Genomic DNA, 22,431 nt, shown 5'->3' on the forward strand with positions numbered 1-22,431 from the left:
GGAGGTGGAGATATGGTTTGTAGGATATGCGAGTAGATGTTATTTGGGGACATTGGCTACCCTTGGTACTAAGTTTTTGAGCTATTGTATTTTATCTCTTATTTGTTTGTAGTGTTTTGTTAGTAAAGATGGAAGATGTTGTAAAGGGGTTCTGGTTGCCCTTCCTCTAGTGGAATTTCTTCTTATCCTATTGATATGGATTTTGAGGGTGCTTCTCTTTTATTTTCTATAGATCTATCCTATAGAGGTGGAAGTTTATTCTATTAAGATGGAGACTTGGTTTGTAGGAGAGGGTGGGAGACTTATTGTTTTAGCAAGTTTTTTTTTGGTTCATTGGTTGTTGTTCTACTAATTGTAGGTGACAAGTAACTTGTGTTTTACTTATTGCTATTTGTCTAAAAGTTATGGGAGCCTTCTTAAAACCCATTATGTTTGTTTTAATGAGTTAAGTTTGTTGGTGGCTTCAACCTTGTTTTTTTCTAGATGGATCTTTGATGTTCCCATCTTTTCATTTTGTTGTTGTTTGGTTGTTGTTGCTCTTTATTGATCTTCTATGAGCATTTTTCTTGTGGGTTCTATATCCTTGTAAAATATTCTTGTAAAGGGTTTTGGGGTCCCTTCAAAACCTATTTTACTTAATTAAAATATTCCACTCATCTTTATAAATGTGATGTCATTAATTGTAATTAATTATAAATTATTCCTAGAGCATACATCTTCATCTTCATCTTCATCTTCATCATCATCTTCTTCATTTGTTTCTTCTTCATTTCCATTTTTTCTTTGTTTCCTACTTCTTGTTCTTGTTCCTTTTACATTTTTGTGTTCTTTGTTTTGTCCTTGTTATTTCTATTTCTCTTATTATTACTATTCATCTTCTTGTTCTTGTTCTTGTTCTTCTTTCTCTTCTTTTTTTTCTTTTTATTTTGGTACTTCTTGTTGTGAAAACTACCTTCCAAAAAACTAAGAGCTTCGCTAATTAGCATCATTATAATAAATAACACAAAACAAATCTAATCAATCTAAAATATTTATGATAGATAATTAATTCTTAGGTCCCCTTTCTCAAAAATATCTTTGTTTTGCAACCTTTTTAAAAAAAACTAGTGAAAAAAGTAGTTTTAAATTTAATCACTTTAATTTGATCTTTATTCTAAAAAGTTGATAGTATATTCTTCAAGGTGTCCTTGGAAGCCCTCTAAAAATTAAGAAAAAAATTGTCAAAATTGGAGATTATCTATTTCCCAAAATGAGTTTAGGTGAAACACTAATTCTATAATAGATCACGTGATTTTACTCTAATTTCTCTAAAATTTAGAGTATAGATTCTTTATTGTATCCTTGGAAAACCATCCAAAAATTAGAAAAAAAATCACCATGTTCTAAGTGATATATGTTTCTCAAAATTAATTTTGTTGTAACCCTAATTTTATAATAAATCACTTAATTCTACTCTAGATCCTTTAAAATTTGTTTGAAAAATTCTCCAATATGTTGTTGAAATACCCTTCAAAATTAGGAGAAAAACACCAAAATATGAGAGATATGCACTTCTAACAATGGCCTCCAAAATTGAAAAAATGCCTTCCCCTTATGGTGCTAAGTTCATGCTTTGATACCACTTATAATGAAATAACTTTCATAATAGAATAATATAATATAAAATAAGAGAGAAACACTTGATAATAATATTCCACTTCAAAGGGGAAATCTCCAAACCACTTTGATGGGGAGACCTCCAATAGTCTTCAATAAGAAAAATACCCCAAATGATGGTAATTATTATATACCCCATATATATACTGTTGGCAATTGACACTCATTAGATTCATTTTTTTGTCATTGATGACAACAAGATTTGATGGAAGTCACTAACTAGCACTAGGATGCATATACCAGCAGATCCTGAGATTGGAAGCATTCAGGCCTACACCGGCACTGACATCAATACTTCAAGGAAGTTGACATCAAGGAAGATTTATTTAGTAAATTGTTTTGTAATTATTGTCGAGGCCGACATTGAGTTTCTTTTGTAAATGCATTGTAAGCTGACATAAGGCACATCATGTATAATAGGTATATAAGTCAGTCTGCTAGGTCAATTTCAAATATGTAGATATATAATGGTATTATGATGGAATAGAGATAGATATATAGCAAAAATGTGAGATGCAAAATATATGTATGGAGATAATTTTTGTATGTGAACATTATATCATGCAATGATCTACAGATAGCTTGGAAAGCATTCCTGGAGGAGAAGTAATACCAGTAATAGTTCAAGTTTGTGAACTGGTACAAAGAAGAACCAGAACTGGAACTCTATCTTGCATATCAGATGCATTCTTGAGTTCATTTTCAATAATTTACTTTGTCAGAAAGCTTGTAGTCAGTGAGTCTCTTTAGTGATGAGTAGTATGCTCTAGGCAGTGTGCCTTCCTGCAAGTGTAGGCCCCTATTTTATGTAATATCTTTTCATATGGCCAGTGAACTAATATTGTGGGTCACAAATCCCATCGTTGTTTTTCCTCATTGAGTTTTTCCACATATAAATTCTTTGTTATGGTATTCATTTATGTGGATGTTTTATTTTCTTCTTGTTATATGCTTATTTGTTTACCGGTACATACATGCATGGTTTAGAAAGTTAAAAATTGTTGATTCTGGCAGAACACTGATTCACCCCCCCTCTCAGTGTTCTCAGATCCCAACAATTGGTATCAGAGCTTGGTACCTCAGAAGAAGTTTAATAGCTTGAGGAAGATCCTCAAACTAGAATCTTTTAACATGGCTATGGAGAAGCAACTTGAGATGGCTCTTGAGGATTATGATGCTGAAAGGATGAAGAACTTGAAATTGCAAGAAGAATTGAATTCTGCAAATGAATTCATTCATATCTTGCAAGAAAGGTTATCATCTGCTCAAGCCAAGAAAAAATAACTTCTGCAACAACCAGATGATGAGGAGAAGAATGCTCTTAAGGAACAATGTCAGAAACTAAGTCAAGAAAACATGCTCATGAAGAATGAAATGCAAGATCTGACCATGAGGTTATCAAAAGATATTAAGGACAGAAAGAAGAAGGAAGATAATCTTATTTTATCTTTGAAGAACAAGTTTGATGAATATGGAAGATTGACTAATGAGAATAATCCGTTGAGGACTGATTTGGCACACTCCTAGAATAATGAACAAGAACTTGAAAGACAAGTAACTACTCTGAGAGATGATCTGACTATTGCAAGTGAGTATAAAGAAAAGTTTAGGACCTGTGTTGCACAGTTGGATGACTTACTGAAAAGACAAAGACAGATTGATGATTCTAGAGGACTTGGATTTGTACAAAGTGAAATCTCCGATACTGCTAATGAAGATCAGTCATCTGGTATGCAGAACTCATCAAAATAGAGGAAATCAGCAAGGCAATCTAATGATTATAAATTCAATGGTAGATGTTTTGTTTGCAATAAATTTGGGCATATGGCTAAACAATATAGAAATAAGGCAAATCAAAACTACAATTCTATTCCTAGTCAATGCACAAACTGCAAAAAATATGGTCATAGATTAGAAGATTGTAGAATGAATATTAAATGTCATGCATGTGGAAAGTTTGGACATTTTTCTAATCATTGTAGGTCAAGAAATAATAATACTAGTTATGTCAAAGCATTCATAAGAACAATGTTACATTCTATGCATGCAACAAAATAGGTCATATTGCTAAGTATTGCAGACGTAACACTTAATCGGTTAATAATGAGAAAGGAAAGCAAAAGGTAGATGAAATACAACAAGATCACACCAAGAGATGGGTTAGAAAATCTAAAGAACAAAGTGGAGATGGATCTACCGACAAATCCACTGGTAGAACAAGGTAATCCTCCACCGACACTAAATTCCAATAGTAACTAAGGCATAAGCCTTAAAGGCTGGCAAAGTCATTGCTAAATTTTGCATATTACCCTAGAAGAGATCTAAGGAGATCTAGAAAGAGATCTGGAGAAATGTGTTCATCATTGATGAAGGTTACCCCGACACATAAACTATGAAACTGACATCCGTAGGGTTGTTGGTGAAGCATTAATTATAGAAAGTTAGGGATTTATTCATTGATAAGAGAGGGTAAGTGAAATCATTTTCACTCACTGAGCATTCAAGCATTCAGAGAAAAGTTAAGGTGAATTAAGAGTGAGCAAAGCATTGAGAAAGGATTTCAAGCAATTATCTAAAGCACTCAATCGTCCACTAGCATTCACTCTTAGGTATTTTCCAACATGGAATATGGATCATCAACACCTAATTTTATTTTAAATCCCACCGTTGTCTAAGTCAAGGATAGGTTAAGGCCAGTCTTTAAGGAGGTTCCCGAAATTGCCAAGAAAGAAGACTCTACGGGAGCATTTTCTAGGGTTCTTGATGGAGTAATGTATGTTGAAGATGTTAGGGCATACATTCACTACACTCTTGAGGATTTGGGCACTAAAGACATTAAAATCATGTATCAATCAGTGATATTGGGAGACAACGGAATGATCAAACCAAAATTCAAGGTAATTGAGGATCTAGGGTTAACCGATATTCTGTACATAGCGGAATTCAAGGATGAGGTGACCAGATATGTTCTGAGAAGGGTTCACAATGAATTAATATGGTTAGACAAACCCTACATGATCATGAAGGAGGCAATTCAGGTTGCCAGTGGCTTACCTAGGGTCGGACAAGAACCTAGTAAGAAAATTTCCAACACAAAGGTTGAAAAACTCACTAGTGCTACATCCGATAGCAGATCAATAAGGATAAGCACAATAACTGACATGAACATAAAGGTTGCAAGCTTGATCAGAGGATATAAGGTAACTCAATCCAACTAATTGAATTTTGTTGCAAGTTCATGCATTCATGCCGCATATCAGATGTTAAGGAATAATGGGAAGTATGACTTATGTGAATGGATGAGGAGTGAATTGATGCCAAACCTTACTAAGATCAAAGGAACCAAGAAAGGCACCTTCAGATATGGGAACTTAATTGTTTGTTTAATGTTTTACTTTCTGAATGAGCTACCCGATTTATGAAAGAAGCAATGGGCTCATGACATACCAGTAGGTATGCATATCAAGATGGCTATCACTAGTCTTGGTACTGGCATAGATGAGAAACTTTGGGGGTATTTTAAGAATTTTCAAGAAAACATGAGGAAAAGGGAGAGAATTTCAAAGATTATTGTGGATAATTATTCCACTGACATATGTTTCATGGTGAAAACTGATGAAACTCTCATGGGAGCAATTGAAACCAGACAAATCTGGATTACTGAGCTTGGATATGAAGTAGATGATAGCATTTTTGAGCTTTATGCAAAGATGTTGTTAGATGCCCCATTAGATGATAAGACATAACACTTTGGTATAGTAGGAGAGAAGGCTCTTGAAGTAAAAACAAGTTTCAACAGGAAGAGAAGAGAGAAGAAAATAGAGAAGATGTTTGTATATGTACAAGATGTGCTACATAAGATAGACACTTAGCTGGGCTCTAAATCAAAACAAGCTGCTAAACCGACAGTGGTTGCTACTAAAGAAGTGAAGAAGCCACAAGTTCACATTTTCCCTATCACTTCTGATTCTGATCATGAGGATAATGAACCTCTGGCTTTCAGAAGGGTGCAAAGTAATAATGTGGTAAAACCAGTGGTAGAGCAACAAAAGGTAGAACCTAGGAGGAGACTTGTCAGATAAGCAGCTCAGCCTACTACACCTCCACCACCGGTAAGGAAGCCTATGCAGAAGAGGAAACCAGTCACACCAGCAACCACAAGCAAAAAGTAGAAGGGTGATGATATTGAAATTGGTAAGACAACAATGACCCATGCTGAAATTATTAATGAAGTTACAAAAGATGGAATATTAAAGAATATATCAAAGTATTATGAAGATTTTGAAGAAAATGAGCAAAATATGTTAGAAGAGGCTATTTTGCTGTATATAGACATCTATAAGAAAGCCTTAGTTGAAATTTTGAAGGAGATACCTTTATCCCTATATAATAAACTTGAGGCTAGAAGACTTGATGCTATCAAGAGGGATAGGGAAATCAAGGAAGTTTCACTTATGGAACAATGTGGTACTATAAATAATGAAGAGATGAAAAGATTTATAGATACTGCTAATAGGACAATTTTCAGTAGTAAAAACTGGTAGATAAGCCTAATGATGGGGAGAGTAAATGAGGTGATAAATGAGATAAGTAAGGGATGGACAAAATTCTTTCTAAAAAATCCAGACTTTCCCACATCACAAGAAGAATTTGCAAAGGCAACATCCCCCACCATTCCTGACAAATCAAAAGAAAAGGGTATTTTGGGCAGCTCAACTCTAATTTTGACACAACCATAACTGGCACTTAAAGAGAGTGTACAGTCTGTACTGGTAGGTAAAACTGATTCCCCGGCAATAGTTTTGGCAATTGACACTTCTCAGGTCAAGAAAAAATCAGTCTCTGAGTTAAGTCCAACAGAATTAATGACGATGGCCACTCAGAAATTGCTAAAGGAAGGAACTCTAGACAAAGGGTTAATTGATCAATCGGTCTCTATACTACATAGAATAATGCCTGACTATTAGATTGAGGATGGAGAAAGCCCTTCTGATAAGCTCAAGACTTTAACAGAGCACATATCAAATAATTATCAATCTTTGAGACAGATTGCAGACCGACAGGCTTTGGACAGTTTCTCTACAGCTAAAAGAGCAGGTTTTGATCAACTCATAGGAACTGGGAAGAATAAAATAGAAGAAAATTTTATTCCCATTGAAATTTTCTTAAAACAATGTACTAATATCTACAGAGTATGTTGTAATTTGGGAAATCTTACAGCCAATGTAGATAGCAGATTGAAAGATTTATATGACAAAATGGTTAATATTGCTAACTCTTTTGATGGATTGACTGCTCTAACTACATCTGTTGATGTAAAAATTTTATCCTTGGAGAACCAAGTTTTTGCTTTTGAGAAGGAGAAAGATAAAATAATAAGGAGAGCAAGAAATTTAAGAGGATTGGTAAGCCATAGACCTGATTCATTGGGTGTTCACAAGAAAGAATGCATGGATATGCTATCAAAACCCACACCTGTAGATACCCAAGAGAAGGAATCATTTTCCCACCTACTCAGTGGACTTTCATTAGTATCTGATACTTTCAAATCAGGCTGGGACATGTATCTTTAGTTGCTACAAAAGGCATACCTAGAACTCCTGAAGATGACTAAGCTCGAGTGACACTAATAGTATTCTTTCATTCTTTTATTCTTTCACCTGTCCTTCGCATTAATGTCACAGGGGGAGTATGTACATATGTGAAAATATATCAAAAAAAATATTATGAGATGGAGTATATGGAGTGTATTGCTCAGGCGGAGCCCACCAACAGGAAATCCATTTTTCACAAGAGTGTTGTCATCAATGCGAAAGGGGGAGATTATTGGCAATTGACACTCATTGGATTAATTTTTTTGTCATTGATGGCAACATGATTTGATGGAAGTCACTAACCAACACTAGGAGACATATACCAACAGATACCAAGATTGGAAGCATTCAAGCCTACACTGACACCGACATCAATACTTCAAGGAAGCCGAAATTAAGGAAGATTTATTTAGTGAATCATTTTGTAATTATTGTCGGGGCCGATATTGAATATCTTTTGTAAATGCATTTTAAGCCAACATAAGGCATATCATGTATAATAGGTATAAAAATCAGTCTGCTAGGTCAATTTCAAATATGTAGATATATAATGGTATTATGATGGAATAGAGATAGATATATAGTAGAACTGTGAGATGCGAAATATATGTATGCAGATCATTTTTGTATGTGAACATTATTCATGAAATGATCTATAGATAGCTTGGAAAGAATTCCTGGAGGAGAATTAATACTGGTAATAGTTCAAGTTTGTGAACTGGTACAAAGCAGAACCAGAACCACAACTCTATCTAGCATAGCAAATGCATTCTTGAGTTCATTTCCAGTAATCTAGTTTGGCAGAAAGTTGATGATTACTAAGAGGGGGGGGTGAATTATTATACCAAGAATTACTGAACTTAAACACTTAAACAGTTTAGCAGTAAACCGGTATAACAGTTTTACTAACAAACCGGTTAACACAAATGCAAACCAAACAACAAATAAGGCATTCACCCACTGAAATACAATCACCTTAACACAAGAGATTTTGACGTGGAAACCCAAATTGGAAAAACCACAGTGAGATGAAACTCACAAGTAACTATCTGCAAAATAGTAACCAGACCAATTAAGGTCACACCGGTTAAGGTCATATAATGTTCTTTACCAAAACAAATCATGTTAGGAATCTCAATCTCTATTAGGAGATAAGTCTGATTAAAGACTACCTTGTGAGAGGATTTCAGATCCACAGATGTGAACCACCTTGTTAGAGGATTTACAAAGGATTTTTTGGGCCTACCTGGTTAAGGGTTTCAAACTTGTCAAAGATGTGAGTAATCAACAAGTGAATGATCTAGCAAATAGCATAGCCTAATTGGTTAGATCCATGATAGCTCATTGGTAATGCATTTCAACATTACTTCAGTCTTTAGTAAATCCACACTCTATTACAACACACAGACTTGATCTTCTCTTCTAAGATCGTACATACAAAAACTCATCAACCACCAAAAACCCTACCAGCTACATCTTTTAAAATCCTAGACATGATGTCCTTAAAAAGGAATCTGATTTCATGTTGGTCCAATAGGATTACATTGCAAGTTCCTAGGTTCATTGCATCTAGACACATTTCATAACACGACACAAAATCATCGTCAAATTGTCAGTGGATGGTAACTCATCACAAAAATACTGGTTGGTAACTCATCATAGAGTATTACCAGTTCATACAACTTTACCGATTATCGGTTGGTAACTCATCACAGAGTAATGCCGGTTTAAACATTAAACTAATTACCGGTTGTCCAATAATGAAGACTAGGAAAATGATAATTGCCGCTATAGTTTCTTCGCTCTGCTTGAGATTCTCGAACCGCTTGAGGTCTTCATACCGCTTGAGATTGGTAAACACTTTTTGCAAAACACCGATAGCCTAAAGACTATAATACATAATACCGGTTGAGCATAACTCATACATAGAAAGTGATATCAAAGCAAGTGTGTGTCCATCAATGACAATCACAACATAAACATAAAAAATGCCAACAATCTCCCCCTTTGGCATTGATGGCAACACTTAGGAAAATTTTTGACATCTAAGTGTTTTACAACAAAAATATGCCATAATCAAAATTGCTCCCCCTAAGCATATACACTACCCCTTTTGTAGAAAATACAATGTATACTACTCCCTTACAGAGATAAACATGAAAGTATACATAACATGCATCAAAATTTTAAATACGTGCAATACTACTCCTCCTTTGCCAACAATGACAAAGTACAACTGAATAACCCCTGTTTCCATTATCATTAAAATCATAAGAGTTTATGACAATAAAGAGTGAAACTTGTCAAAAACTAATTTAAAGTCCCTCATAAATGTCTTCATGGATAAAGACCATGACTCAAGCAATGAAGTAGCGACCTCAGTTTCCGTTTGCATCTGGGATATGTGTTCCTCTATGGCATCCAAGGTACTCATCTCTTGAGTGACCGTTAAGGCATCTGGATTGAGATAACATTTCTGCAGTATTTGCAGCCTTGGTAGTAGAACCAGTTGAAGTTCCTACAAATCTCATGTCTAGTTGCTGATCTCTAACTCTATTCTTGCAGACTGGAGTTGAAATCGGTGAACGGTTTGCCCATAAGCGGGGAAGGAATCATAAGGCATTTTGAAGGTGCTTATGAATGTCTGCAAATCAGTTTGTAGTTTCTCTTTCTGAGCAAGCACATCATCACAAAATAGATGAGGTTGATATATCTTACTGAGCAGTAGATTCCCCTCATCTAGAGCATCTCTTATGTCCTTCTGTGCCTTCTGAAGTTTGGACCGGAGCTCATTCAATTTCTTCACCATGGCAGTGTTTAGAGCCTTTTGATGCTTCTTTTGAGCATTGAGTTCAACAACATCTTCCAAATATTGCACTTGGTCCTCTACAACTGTGCATAGGAGATTCAATTGAGCTAGAGAGGAATCAGTACTTGGGAGATTGGTACCGGGAATCAAATTGGTGAGAGTTTCCAGTGCAGTTTGAATCACATCTTCCTCCTTTTCCCTCCTTAGTGCTTCCAGTCACTCTTGAGCAAGCTTAATACTTTGTAGTAGCTCCATTTCATTTGCAAATTGGAGGTCAATGGGACTAGTGATGTTAGTCGATTTGGCTTTATCACCAGTTGCCTTAGGAGTCTCTACATGTACAGTCTTTGTTGCTTCCTCCTTTTCCTTGGCTTTTTGCTTATCTTATTCTCCCTTCTTCTGCTCCTCAGCTTCTTTCTTTCTTTTCTCTTCTTCCATCTTCCTTTCTTCTTCTTTCCACTTCTCTTCTTCTTTCCTCTCCTCCTCCTTCTTCTTCTTCTCCTCTTCCTGTTTCTTCTCCTCTTCCTTCTTCTTCTTCTCCTCTTTTTGTTTCTTCTCCTCTTCTTTTCTCTTCTCCTCTTCCTTTCTCTTCTCCTCTTCTTCTGCCTATTTCCTCTTCACTTCCTCCTTTCTCTTTTCCTTGTCCTATTTCTCCCATCCTACCATTTTTATTGGTGTATCCGGAGTAACATCTTCACCGTCCAAAGCATCAACATCAATAGGGTCCATTTTCTTAGTGACCTATTCTCCTTCACTATTATACACCTCATCCGATTTTTCTATTTTTGGTTCTTGTTCAACCTTTTTGTTGGCTTCAGACACTTTGTGCATTCTCAGAGCTGCCTGGGCATAAGAGTGGGTATCTTTTACCACCTCAAAGACTTTCCCTTCTAGCAACAAGAGTCACCTTCTTCACATAAAGAAGAGGCCTTTATATTTTTCCATAACTTCATAAAGTGTGGAATTAGACACATTAGGAAAATGTTGAGCAAATATTTCCTCTCTTATCTCCTGTTCCTTTTCTATGGCAATGCGCCATTTGTTGTCTAAAGAATTATATAAAGAATTCGGTGTCATAGATTTAATTTCTAATGGTGACCAATCATTAATACATAAATATTGAATGACTTCCTATTCTACTTCCTCCTTCTCATTATCATTGAAATCATCAAAACAATCTGCCAAATCACTCAGCACTTTTCTCCTAATGTTCTTAATAGTTCTTTGACAATGTGTCAAAGGTTTGTAAGAGGAAATATCAATCTTTACCGGTGCTAATGATGCCGGTTCATTGCTGGTTGTCTTTGTCTTCTTTCTTGTTTGCCTAGTCTTCTTAGGCTTTTCTTCAGATTCTGTATCTTCTGAGTCTGGTGTGTTGCCTTTTATCTTTCGCTTTCTCTCAAAGACTTTGGTGGGTGCAACTTCCAGTTTCTTCTTTGCCGGTGACCGCTTGGTCACTTTAGGACTCGCTGAAGTTACCGGTGCTGATATAGATGGTACTTCCTTTCCTTTCTTCACAGAGGGCTCCTCAACTAGTGTCACCCTTTCCAGATAGGTGCCAGTTCTCTTCATTTTAGGATCAAGCAATGAGGCAAGTAGGGTAGAAACATACCTGTCTAGCATGTTGTACATCACCTCATAACCCATAGGCTCCACTTCTTCCTTTCTGGGCTCAACAATGGCCATTATGCACTCATCTACTTTGATGATAAAGCATATATCCTCTTCATACTTCTTGACAATATCACCATATATTCTCACCCTTTGGCTCATCTTGCGTTTGAACTCATCAAAGTATTTTTTTAGGACTTCAGGATAACCAGTTCCAACCACTTGAAGACTTTCCTTGATTTGCTTTGTAACCAGTTGGTCAGCAGACCACTGAATATCACCGACTCCAGGGAAGTAGCCTTGGAAGTAGAAGAACAATCCGACCAATAGTTGTCCGAATTTAAATCTCAAGGCATTGTCCTGTTTGATTGAATTCAGGTTCACTAGTAGCTGCCTTTGCATACAAGTGCATAAATCAAATGAGGCATCTTCCATGGTCATCCTGTAGCTTGCATTTACCACTACAATAGAGACAGAGTTAATTCTGCTAGCATGGAATGTCCGGTAACCTATCACCATGTAGGCATACTTGACCAAATTGTCCTTGATGGTATTGATGGTCATTCCCCATTGGTCGCTCACTGAATTGGTGAGCTTGGTCATTTCGGTCTTGTTGATCTTCCTTAGGGCTGGCACTTCTCCAATGTTATAGAAACCGGTGATGGCATGAATCACTTTCGGTGTGATGTCATGTGTCCACTCCAAATACATTTTGTCATCGTGCACTCTTCTTAGAATGATGTGGATGTGATCATTTGTGAATTCTTCAAGGAAATAGACCACATTGTGGAGCTTCTTCTTTTCCAAGATGCTGAATTCCGGTTTGATCTTCTTGTCTTTCCCGTAGAACAAACTCAACTGAGAATGGATCACTAGAGATCCTAGGTCTTCAATTTTATAGTCAATGTAATCCGAAATACCTTCCTCTACTATAACACCAGCGGGTATTTGGGATAGGGCATTAGATTTTTCCTTCTGTTGGATGAAATCTACTAAATCAACGGGTGCACTAGAACTAGAGTGCGATGCTAAAGCCATGATAAACAGAGAAACTCAAAAAATACCTTCGAAAGTCAAGATTTAGGGCTTGCAAATTTTGCTTTGCCACTCACTACTTTAGTTGTTGGGTTACCACTTTGAGTTCTACACTTGACCGATTGATGTTATCTTCAGATTCTTTTTCAAGGTTTTGAAATCTCTCCGAATTGCAAGACAAATAGTCTTTTGTCGCTCTGCACTTGAAAACTTCTTCGCTCGAAAAATGATAAGTGAAAATGACTTGAAAATCCCTTTTAAATGAATTCTCCACCTACCATAATAAATGCTCCATCATTAGGGCATAAACCCTAATTTGTCTTTTATTGTTTCCGGTCTTCCGCCAATTGATAGGTATCACATACCGGTTAAGGTCTTTTACTGGTGTAAACAGGGGGTTCGAAATATTTTACCAATTGGTTTCCCTCTAAGCTTTCCTGTAGCTTAGTTTGCCGGTTCAGAGATTTCCACACCAGGTGCAGAAACTGGTTCTTCTTGAGACACTTCTTTTGGCTTCTTTTTCCAGGTTTTCTTCATATCTGCTTGAACAGTTTCAACATCAATCTTTCCTTCCGGAGTGACCAGTATATCATCCGATATATTTTTTCATGTTTTGTAGAATCTTGTTGTATGACCCGGTTTGTTGCAATGATAGCAAACATTCCAGGTGCTCTCCAAGGTCCATTATTCATGTTTCCATTCTTCCTTCTACATGTTGTAGCTATGTGACCATTACCATGACAAATCAAACAGGTTGCTCTCCATCCGGTTGTCGCTTGATAGCCACCACTTCCTGACTGATGATTATAGGTATTAAACCAGTTTGGATTTTAGTTCCCAGAGGGTTCAGGAAAGACTCCTCGACTCCTTTGAGGATACCTTCCGGTGTTTTGCATGATAGACCTACATTCAAATGCTCTATGCCCAGACTTGTTGCATGCATAAAAATTTCCATTGAATCTATTGGATCTAGGCTTATTGTTTAGAAAGTAAGGAAAGTTATTGTAAGCCTTGTTTCTACATAGATTAGCAGTATGTCCTTCCTTGAGATAATTAAAGCAAACATGTTTGAATTTTTTCTTACCTTTATCCTTTGGTGCCGGTTGCTTCTTTGATGCTCCATATTTTGTTCCAAAGGTCTCACCTTCCTCATATTCAGAGAAACCAAGTCCATTAGTATTCTTTACCGGTTTAGTTGATTCAAGCTTCTACTCTAGCTTGACAATGATTTTATTGAATTTGGTGAGTATTTCCTTTGACTCAGTAAGTTATTTGGTAATAGCAGCATTGGATTCCTTCAAGATTGCATTCTTAGAAATAGCCATGTTTATTTCACCTTGCATTTCCTTTTTTTCCACTTTGCTCTCTTGGAGATGAGCAGTGAGTGCACTGATGTCTTGCTTCAGTTTGGAGATCTCATGATCTTTGTCTTTTACCAGATCTTCAGCTTTTCTCCGATTCTTAAGCTCTTGACACATCCTGATAGTTAGTCCTTCAAGTTCCCTTCTTAGGTTGGCATTAGACTCATTTAGCTTTTCAACTTCTTCAACTAGAGCTTCCATGTCTGCTTCATCAGAGGAACTATTTTTAGTTAGCTCCATCAGTTTCTCAGCATGCTTTCTCCTTTTTGCCAGAGAGGCCTTATACTTGACTTTGAGTTCATCATAGGCTTTCTCAGATTGAGTGAGCCGATGAGTAAGTTCCCTCATAGTGTATTCCCCCATATCTCTTTCCAAGTGGTTAAACTTATAGAAAGGTTGGCTCTGATACCAATTGATGAATACTAAGAGGGGGGGGTTAATTAGTATACATAGAATTACTAAACTTAAACACTTAAACAATTTAGCAGTAAATCGGTATAATAGTTTTACTAACAAACCGGTTAACACAAATGCAGACCAAACAACAAATAAGGCATTCACCCACAGAAGCACAATCACCATAACACAAGAGATTTTGACATGGAAACCCAAATGGGAAAAACCACGATGAGATGAAACTCACAAGTAACTATCTGCAGAATAGTAACCAGACCGGTTAAGGTAAGACCAGTTAAGGTCATACAATGTTCTTTACTAGAACAGATCCTGTTAGGAATCTCAATCTCTGTTAGGAGATAAGTCTGATTAAAGACTACCTTGTGAGAGGATTTCAGATCCACAGATGTGAACCACCTTGTTATAGGATTTACAAAAGCTTTTCTGGGCCTACCCGGTTAAGGGTTTCAGACTTGTCAAAGATTTGAGTAATCAACAAGTGAATGATCTAGCAAATATCATAGTCTTCTTTGTTAGATCCATGATAGCTCATTGCTAATGCATTCCAGCATTACTTTAGTCTTCAATAAATCCACACTCTATTACAACACACAGACTTGATCTTCTCTTCTAAGATCGTACATACAAAAACTCATAAACCACCAAAAACCTTAATAGCTACATCTTTTAAAACCCTAGACATGATGTCCTTAAAAAGGAATCTGATTTCATGTCGGTCCAATAGGATTACATTGCAAGTTCCTAGGTTCATGGCATCTAGACACATTTGATAACATGGTACAAAATCACCATCAAAGTGTCGGTGGATGGTAACTCATCAAAAAAATACCAGTTGGTAACTCATCACAGAGTATTACCAGTTCATACAACTTTACCAATTACCGGTTGGTAACTCATCACAGAGTAATACCAGTTTAAACATTAAACCGATTACCAATTGTCCAAAAATGAAGACTGGGAAAATGATAATTGCCACTACAGTTTCTTCACTCCGCTTGAGATCTTCGAGCTGCTTGAGGTCTTCATACCACTTGAGATCGGTAAACACTTTTTACAAAACACTGATAGCCTAAAGACTATAATACATAATACTGGTTGAGCATAACTCATACATAGAAAGTGATCTCAAAGCAAGTGTGTGTCCATAATGACAATCACAACATAAACATAAAAAATGCCAATAAAAGCTTGTACTCAGTGAGGCTCTTTAGTGATGAGAAGAATGCTCTAGGCAGTAAGCCTTCCTGCAAGTGCAGGCCCCTATTTTATGTAATATCTTTTCATATGCCCAGTGAGCTGATATTGTTTGTCACAAATCCCACCATGGTTTTTCCTCATTGAGATTTTCCACGTATAAATTTTGTGTGTTACGGTGTTCATTTATGTGGATGGTTTATTTTCTTCTTGTTATATGCTTATTTGTCTACTGATACATACATGCAGGGTTTAGAAAGTTAAAAATTGTTGATTCCGACAGAACACTGATTCACCCCTCCCTCTCAGTGTTCTTAGATCCCAACATATACCATACCTATGCATTGGATACTGTATGGTGGAAAAGTGGGCGAATAAAACTTAATATATGAAAATTTAGTAAATACCAGTCCACACACACACACAGGACTTCTTGGTGCAAGCTATGGAGTAACGTAGCGTTACTCAGCTTCCCAAGGAGGGTCCCATGGTTCTCTATCTCACAATGTCCCTCAAACCAACGTTTTTGCTCTCAGATCACTGAGCAAAATGGTTTAGGGATGGCAAATATGAGAACGAGAGATGCTTTTGCTAAATTTAGTATGAAATAGATGTGAAGCTATGTATGATGCTAAAATGCAATAAACTAAATGATAAGATGACAAGATTAGTATGAATACTATCCTAGCATACTATATTTCTTCTATGATTGAACTAAAATGATAAATAAATTACTCTAGGCATGCATATTAGTCTAATTTATGATCTAAAAGAGGCTAAATGATGAGCATATATAAAATGAAAGCTTGGAAGAATTTGAGCATAAGTGTGATGCTTCAAATTTGAAAGATGATTGTTAAAAATGGAGGAATGAGAGCTCTATTTATAGCATAAACAGGGCAATGGATGGTTAGGATTGAAAGGTTTAATCAAGGGCCAAGTTTGAAAGTTGGGGATCCATGTGCACAATTGGCACCAATGAAATGGTGACAAGTGTCAACATAGGATTGGGTTGAGAGAAGAGGTTGGAGGCATTAAAGGCCTGAGAAGACCTCATGGTTATCTAGAGGCTAAGGGTCAAGTCCAAGTTAGGTTTACCCAGTGGTTTAAGATTTAATCCAAGGATAAACCTTTGTGCAACTGATTAAGGGATAATCATGGTCAAAGCATTAATGGCCTGATGAGACCCTTGGGTTGGGTAGAGGTTGAGTCAAAACAGATGTTTTAACCATGTGGGAGGGTTTGAAATAACCATTAATGGTTATTGGAGACTTTGGGGATTAAGTGGTTGAAGGTTGGGAGTCTTGAATGGTTTTCAAAGACTTTAAGGGTTTTGGTGGTTGAAGGTTGAAAACCTTCAATGGTTATCAAAGACTTTGGGTCATTTGAGAAGTGACCTCCCTTTTCTTAGGGATGTGACAAAGTTTAGAGGGGGGTTATGTTAATTAGAATCGATTAGAAGATTCTAGAAGGGATTAGGAAGGGGTTTGGGATTTTGCAAGTGGATGGGGGGATAATAGGATTTAATTGAATTAAATGATTTAATTCAATTTGGTTATAATTTGGGAAATTAAATAAATTAGATTTATTCAATTTAGGATAACTATTTAATTAAATTTGAATTTAATTAAAAGTGGATAGGGGGGATTTACTTGAATAAAATGATTTATTCATTAAATGGTATGGTGAATTTTATTTAAATAAATTGAATAATTTACTTAATAAAATAGAAGAATGTGGATAATTTAATTAAATTGGATTTAATTAAATAGGGAAATGAACATAAAATATTCATTTAGGAATATGGTCATTTTTATACATCTACATTTTGCCCCTCTTTGAAGTGATGTGTGTGCACATGTTATTTCAAAGAAAATGATGTCCTATCATGATTTATGATTAAATGCAATTTTTGTTGTGTCTCTCTTATGATTTGTAAGTTGTGCCCCAGATTTGATTTGATGTGTGATGCGCCAGGTTCGATATTTTGATGGTGATGTCATGATTTTATGTAGTTGTCCAATATGAGTGTCGGTATAAGTTGTTTTGATGTGAGATATTTCAAGTTATGTAGATATCAATGTGTTGTTTTGATCAAAATATGATTTATTTGCATGTTCTATTTCAAGTTCGATGTGGGAAGCCTGATGTGTATTACAAGACGATATGGGTTGGAAACTTGAGTTGTGTTACAAGCTGATATGGGTGGGAAAATTGAGTTGTTTTACAAGTTTATGTGATTTTGGTACTTGAGTTGTTTTACAAGTTTTGATATGGTTTTTGAGAACTTGAGTTGTGTTACAAGTTGATATGAAATGATAGGTTTTTGAACTTGATGTAGATGAGAAAATTTGTTTCATGTTGTTGATGTGAGTTTGATTTTGATATCGTTGTTTTGATGTGGAAACTGATATTGGATTTGTTTTGAGATTTGATATGATAATGCCCCCTCGGGAGATCGTTCGTGCACACAAAGCATGAATGATCTCTCGAAAGAAGAAGAATGTTGTTTGAAAGATGGAAGAGTAGATAGTGATGGCATGCATGGGTTTGATAAGATTGATTAGATTGATTGGAATGAGAGCAAGTCTTGTTTCAGGTATGACACCTCCTGTATAAGACATGGATGATTGAGCATCTGGTTTCAATAAATGATACCGTCTGTATAAGACATGGATGATTGAGCATCTGGTTTCAAGAATGATACTGCCTGTATAAGACATGGATGATCGAGTGTCTGGTTTCAAGAATGATACTGCCTGTATAAGAGCTGATCAAAGCATCTGGTTTCAGGAACGATATATCCTGTATAAGACATGATAGAAGATAGTTTGGAAGAATGATGAAGATAGTTTAGAAGAATGATAGAAGATAGTTTGGAAGAATGATGAAGATAGTTTAGAAGAATGATAGAAGATAGTTTGGAAGAATGATAAAGATAGTTTGGAAGAATGATTCCATGATGATGTGATAGATATGCATGCGAGAGATGCAATGATGAATGATGAATGATATTTTGAAAATGAGATGTATGATATGATATGCAACTAATTGTAAAATGATATGCAACTATGTTAAAATGATATGCAACTAATGCTTTTTTTTTTTTTTTTTTTGGAGCATCCTCGTCCTTCATTTGCCATCCAATATAGCCATTTGTTTGCTTTCTTTGTAGATATCATCATTGAGAATTGATTTGTTTAGGATATGTTGAAAATTTATACAAGCATAATGGTATAATTGAACCATAATGACCTGAGAAAAATTTACATGATATTTGATTTTGCAAGATAGCACAAGTGTCAAGGTATAATTGAACCAGGATGACTTGAGTGCGTATTGCGTAAACATACAAGAGTTAACCTTTGTCCCATACAAATCCGAAATGTCCTCAGCGATATGCCACCGGATTTCTTCATAGGACAAATTTGCATGGTAAAAGACTTCACTCACAGATAGAAGACAAATAAAACATCACATTCCTTCCTTGCTTCTCTAGTCGTAAGACATCCTGGAGGTGCTCAGGAGATATGATAAGCAAAAATTAACAACCATAAGTAATCATGCATGCTATTGGAAATGTATTCTTGTCAATTAAAACATCTTGCAAAATAGATCTTTGTTCAGTTGAAATCAGTTCAAGTTCGTGATGTTTAGCCTACTCGCATTGTCGTTTGTCATTTGTTGGTTGTTTTGATCCTTGTTGTCTTGCTACATTTTTGGTCTGATGTTGAAAATCTTGAAGGTGAAATGCCCCTAGCAAGGTCAGGATTTTCCCCCTTATTGTTGATACTACTTTGATATGGATATGTACACTGATCACCAAGCCATGGTGGGATATTATTTGGATAATTGTTTCAGAGAAACCAAGGACAGTGACTACACTAAGTATGTCCAAGATTGATAAGCATTTGTGAATTTCTGGTGATGTCTCAGATGGGTGGATATGATATGTACAATATGATTTGTGACCCCTGTACTACCATCAATTGATAAAGATAAGGCTAACTAGAACAAAATCCAGCAGTCATACTGATTGATGTCATTGTTATGATTTGGTTGATGATTGATGTATAAAAACTTATTTCTCTTGATGAATTTGGAAAAACTAGGTTGTTGTTTCTTCAACATGATGTTACGATAAAAGTTCTTTCTTCTCAGAATAAGGGGATTAGTCATGCATGAGTGATCAATGGATTCCTTTGATTGGTTTGGATTCAGTTGATTCTTGTTTTTGAAAAATTTCAAATCTTACTTTATCAGAGTGAAGGTTTAGCTGTCCCTTCACGACAAAGTGTGTCAAATGATATGGATAAAAGCTTCCTGATCTGGAAACTGGATTTGACAATTTGAGAATTTTAAACAAGTGTTTTTGAGATAAAAATCTGTAAGATGGTAAAGGATTCTGTTGATACTGATGATGAGGTCTCCGGATTATGATAAGAGAGACATCTTTTATTGTGCGATTTGTTTAGGATTCTGACAACTTTTGTTTTAGCACAAATTTAGCTCGAGAAATAGTTTTAATGGTTTGTTTGTCACTCTGCTTTGATGAAAAATGATGTTTGATGGATGGATTGATTATCAAGACTTGATGATTGATAGAAATGTCTAGTTTCAAAGAGTGAGTACCCCGTATAAGACCGATCTGTCTGGTTTCGAGTGTACCTATCCCTGTATAAGACATGTTTGATGTTGATGTTGATTTCAAGTAATGAATTGATTAACAAGACATGTGATAAGTTTGATTGCAGACTTTGAGAGTTTTCCTGTTGTTGATCTGATTTGATGGATGGTCCATGTGTTCATGCTTTGATTTTTTTTTGTTTTTATTTTTTTATTTTTATTTTTTGATTTTGTTGATTTTTGGATATTTTGATTTTTTTGATTTTTTGATATTTTGATTTTTTTGAGTTTTGGGATATTTTGATTTTTTTGAGTTTTGGGATATTTTGATTTTTTTGAGTTTTTGGATATTTTGATTTTTTTGAGTTTTGGGATATTTTGATTTTTTTGAGTTTTTGCATTAGAAGAAAGATGTATTTGGTTGCCCCAATGTATATCAAGACAAGGAATGGATGAATGGATGACTGAACCAAAATAGATTTGTTGTCCATAGTTTTGATCAAGATCAAGGATGAAAAAGGGGATATGGATAGAGATAGGATATAGATAGCACTGGATGATGGAAGCAATGAATAGATAGGATAGATAGATATGAATTAGAGTGAAGCAAGATTGTAGAAAGAATTGGATGATAGAAGAAATGAATAGATGGGATAAGGGATATGGATTAGAGGATTTGGGAGATATGGTAGGAAGAATAGAGTAGATGAACTTTGCCCCCAAGCATAGAGGTTTCCATTTGCAAAAAGGTGATATGTAAGATTGTCATAGTATTTAGCACCATTTGAATAACTGTTCGCGAACTTTTCAAAGATAGAGACCCAACCCACACTTAGAACCTCTGGAAAATTCAACTGAACATTTCTAGCAACTAGGAAGCAGACTCAAAAGGGAAGAAGAATCCCAAACTGGATCAAGGTACTTAGTTCTTTGATTACCCATGTGTGTGCAAGTGGGTTCATTCTGGCTCATATGATCATTGTAATCTTCAGAATCCAACATGGCTAGCTACATGAGTTACCTTGACTTCAAAAGCATCCTGGATAGAGCCTCGCTGCCAGCGAGCGTCCATAGCCCCGATGAGGTTATCGCTGTAATCTCACAAATATTGCTCCATTGCCAGCCAGGCATCCATAGCCCCGATGGAGTTACTTGCATGTTCCCATAGCCAATCATTTTGATATTGCATTTCATTGCATTTTGCTTTTCTTGATATTCATTTTCTTGCTCATACTTTTGATATTTCTTTTTTTATTTTTTTTTCTTTATTTTTGCATTGGCTTGTAAGTGATGAAACTTACATGGGTTTGATAATTACAGTGGCGCTGAAGCAAGATTTTAGATTTTTCACTAGCCATGTCTTCAATTTAAGAGATCACGATGATTTAGAGCAATCGATTAAGTGTATGAGATATAGTAATCAAAAGATGTTGGTACCAAGATACGATAAGTGGTTCTTTTTTGGATTGAGTGTGTATCCCAACCAAAAGAAAATGTTAAAGAGGAACAACCTCGGATTCTGAAGCATTTCATGAATAGATATCTAGGAAAAGGACTGAACATGAGATTCGAGCATGGGCAAGTATGTGACAAAATGACACAAATGCCTATTTCACAGATGAAGGATGTATGCAAAGGATTGAATGATAGGGATGGAAGGATAGAAAAGAGGTGTTGGATAATAGATAGAATGTTTGAAGATTTGTGCAAGGATAGAGGGAAATGTATTCAGGATGAGTGTTGGTACTTGAGAAGTGATGAAGAGATGGAGGAAAATTGAATTTTGGGACAGAAGGACCCAAAATAGATAGAGGAAATGATAGAAGAATAGTTTTGGAAAGATGTTTAGATAGAGGATTGAAAGAATTTCAAAGATGTGCTCCTCATTGATCTTTCTTATGGATCATTTGAGGTGATGGATTTGTGGATGGAGGGAAGTAAGGACCCAAGATGGATGGAAGGGATGGAGAATTCGATTGTGGAATGAAAGGACCTAAGATAGATTTGGAGGATGAAGAGATTGACTTTGGAATGAAAGGACCTAAGATAGATTTGGATGAAGAGATGGACTTTGGAATGAAAGGACCTAAGATAGATTTGGAGGATGAAGAGATTCCTTGATCTTGAT

This window comes from Cryptomeria japonica, chromosome 7 (assembly GCF_030272615.1).
Source record: "Cryptomeria japonica chromosome 7, Sugi_1.0, whole genome shotgun sequence".
NCBI classification, from domain to species: Eukaryota; Viridiplantae; Streptophyta; class Pinopsida; order Cupressales; family Cupressaceae; genus Cryptomeria; species Cryptomeria japonica.